The sequence below is a fragment of the Papio anubis genome, chromosome 13, assembly GCF_008728515.1.
Source record: "Papio anubis isolate 15944 chromosome 13, Panubis1.0, whole genome shotgun sequence".
Lineage (NCBI taxonomy): Eukaryota > Metazoa > Chordata > Mammalia > Primates > Cercopithecidae > Papio > Papio anubis.
Genome location: NC_044988.1, coordinates 51,026,227 through 51,030,320, shown reverse-complemented (window position 1 = coordinate 51,030,320; position 4,094 = coordinate 51,026,227).

The window sequence follows — 4,094 nt, the reverse complement described above, 5'->3', positions numbered from 1 at the left end:
TACTATGGGGAATTTGCCATACTGTGTTTTTTGGCTTCAGAAATAATAACTGGATTTTGACTGACATTTTTAAAGGTTTAATGAAGGAAATACCATTGAACAACTTTGATTTTCTTCTCTCATACATCAGAGGCTTCTAAAGTCTTCCCTGGGACAGAAATTTGCTTCTCCAAATCTAAACTTGAAATATTTCTGGAATATGATTAGGGAGTAAGGTAATTTCTCCAAGCAATAAACATGGTAAGTGTTAAAAATAATTATTGTTACTCAACTGTTTTTGACATACAGAGATATTTGAGTATTAATAAACTGAAGGACAAATGCGGTATGTTTACATTTTCTATGTAATTAACATACTATGTGGATTATTGCTATTTAAAATTGAGGAATAATATAAATAATATTCATTATGTATCATATATCATTTTGAAGCACCTATTTTACATAATCTGTATCAGACAAAAAAAATCAAGCTGTTCAATTTTTTAAAGTTCCCTGTATTACCTTAAACAATTTAAACAAAAAAAAAATGTGCTTGGCTCATGACTCTCTCTTTCTCTCTCTCTCTCTCTCTATCTCCCTCCTTCTCTCTCAAGTATTTGAAAATTTCTCTAAAAGAAAGAAGTGGTAACCTTCATTTTTCACACAAGGACAACAGGTTTAAGCTACATCCACCACAGATTTTTTTAAACCCTTCATTTTAATGTAATTTACTTTCCATTTTTTCACTGCTTTCTACCACATATAGTGTGAATGGTTCATCACTGTAGTGAAAAATATATGTCAAATCAGGATTCATGTAAATCATTAGTCCTACACTAAAAGCAAATTTCATATCCAGAAAGTATTATAAGTTCTCCAAGATTAAACTTATATCTAACTTTGAAATTATACTCAATTGATCTCTAAGTTGACAGGAAGAAGATGCAGTTTGTACCCTCTTAGAGCTAAGAGTTTAATGCATTTAATGTTTTCTTTTTTAATCTGGCTGTCTGTGCATGTAAGGAAATACATTTGTATACATCCTTATGGCAAAGAAAAGTCAACTTGCTTGCTGAGAGGATGAACATTTGTCTCTGGTTTAATGTAAAATTTATTAAGTAAGCCAGCCATACATATTATTGGCCCAATGATTAAAGCTACATAGAAGTTCTTCTTACTAAAGCTTCTGAAACAAAAGAAAAGCCAGAAAAATCCCCAAACTGGACCGTTTGTTACATGTAAGAGTGTGTGTGTGTATGACTGTGTGTATGATGTTTACTCTAAGAGTTGTAATTCTAATGCAGTACCACAGGGTTCCTCCTCGCTCTTCTATATTCTCCATTTCCATCTCTAAGCTATCTACATCCCTTCCACCAAGCACTCAGCTTCAAGAACAGAAGTGTCGTGACTCAGAGAAGTGTTTGCCGCTGTCAGCTTAAGACCTTGGCTCAGAGATTTTGTCAGCAAACTGGAAAACAGATGGATCCTCATTTATTTTCAAAAGAACTGACTTCATTTGCACCAGAACATAGAGAAATTTAAACCGAAAGGCACTCTCAAGAGCAATGGAGATTGTGGTGAGGAGAGATTCATGGATCTAATGAAAATGCAGCCTAAACTGCAGGATAGACCGGCTATCCTATCAGAGAGAACCTAGAAATAAAACTGGAAGAAGTCTTCCAGAGATCAGAACAAATATGTGAACAGCGACTGCAGAAACTATCCTATCCACTGAAGGAGCTAAAATTTGATTTAACTAGTTCGTAAAGGAATGTATGTCCAAAGTATTGCTGAAAACAAAAACTCAACTGAAAATTAGTGGAGTTTAATATCTGGATGTGTAGTCTGGAAAAGAGTGGAAGAGAATTCTATAAGCACTATTGTTATCCCTGTGCCTCCCTGCAGAGCAACATCAGAGGTCCAACATTAGAAGTCTGGGAGAACACGCTTCAGTAAAATAATCCAACCACTTACTACACAAATAAAGAAGCAAATAACAATAACAAGACCAGTAAGGAGGGGAAGAATATCCAGAATTACTACAATATATTATCTAAAATATAATTTCCAGAAAAACGTTTTGAGACATGCAAAGAAACGGCAAAGATCCATATATTGGTAGGGGACAGGGTGGACGGAAAGCAACAGACACTGCCTGTGAGCATGGGAAGATGTCAGATTTAGAGAAAACAATTTCAAAGCAACCATTATAAATGTGTTCGCAGAACTACAGGAAAGCATGATTAAAGAAATAAAAGGACATATGATGGCAATGCTGCACTGATTAACGAATATCAACAAAGAGACAGGAAGTTTTTAAAAAGAAAAATAGAAATGAGAAGTTAAAAAGTGCAGTAGTCCAGGTGTAGTGACGCATTGCTTGTAACTCCAGCACTTTGGAAGGCCAAGGTCTACAGATCGCTTGAGCCCAGGAGTTCGAGGCCAACCTGTGCAACACGGCAAAATCCCATTTCTACAAAAAAAAAAAAAAGAAAAGAAAACAAAAAGAAAAAATGAAAGAAAGAAGAAATTACTGAATGTGTGGCATGTGCCTATAATCCCAGCTACTCGGGAGTCTGAGGTGGGAGGACCCCTTGATCCAGGAGGCAGAGGTTGCAGTGAGCTGAGATCTCACCACTGAACTCCAGCTTGGGCAGCAGAATGAGACCTTGTCTCAAAAAATAAATAAAATAAAAAGTGCAATAACTGAAATTTTTTTATAAATGCATTACAGGTGCTGAATACTAGATTTAAAGAAAGCAAAGAATTACCAAACTTGAAGACAGATTATGATAGAGATTATGTAAGCCTAAACAGAGACAAAAAATAATGAAGAAAAATACAAAGAGTTATGCGGAACATTAAGCATACCAAATGTTTATAATGGGAATACCAGAAGAAGAGGAGAAAAAGAAGTAAGAATTTAAAAAATGTAATGACTGAAAGTTCCCAAATTTATTAAAAACTGTAACTTACACATCCAGAAAGCTCAACATACTCTAAGTAGTATAAAATGCAGATACCCACAAACAGATCCACCATAATAAAAATGCTGAAAGTCATAGCCAAAACAAAAATGTTGAAAGCAGCAAAATAAAAATAATGCATAACTAATGCCAATGACCTTCATGACTGAAATCTCACCCCATAACCAGTGGAGACCAGGTGGCAGGAAGATAAAATATTCAAAGTTATCAGTGAAACATAAATTGTCAACCAAGAATCCTATACCTAGCAAAATTATCATTCCCAAATGGAGGTAAAATAAACAGTGTCCAAAACAAACAAACAAAACAAAACCTGAGAGAATTTGTTGCTAGCACACCTGACTTACAATAAAATTAAAGGGAATTCTTCAGTCTGAAACTAAATGACCTTAGATAGCTATTCAATTCACAGAAACAAACAGCACTGGTAAGAGTAATGAGGTAATTATATAAGATGCCATAATGACATATTTTTTTCCATTTCTTTCCTTAAAAGATTTTTAAAGCACAATTGCATAAAATAATACATATAAAATGTATTGTTGGGCTTATAGCACCTGGAAATGTAATATGTGGGTAATATATTTGCCAATAGCAGTACAGAAGAAATTGGTCACAGTAAAGCTATAATGCGATAAGAAATAATGATAGGTGATAAAGTAATAATTAATATATTGTTGGCATGTAACATTAAAAGATATAACATGCACAATAATAATACCAAAAAGGGGAAATGGGAATAGAGTTATATAGAAGTAATATTTCTATGTATTATGGATATTAAGCTAGCAGAATCCGAAACTGATTCTGATAAATTAAAATGTATATGGTAAACATTGGAGAAACCACTAAAAATCAGTAACTCACAAAGTGAGAAAATCATTAATGAAGGTAAATGACACAAAAAGATATGAGGCCTATAGAAAAGGAAAAATAAAATGACAGACATAAATCTGGCACTATCAAGAATCAAATGGGAACTAACACAATTCAAAGGAAGAAATTATCAGACTAGATTAAAAAACATGATCTAACTATATGCCATCTACAGGAGAAGCATGCTAGATTCAAAAACACAAATAGATTGAAAGTAAGAGGATGGGGATGGTGCAGTGGCTTATACCT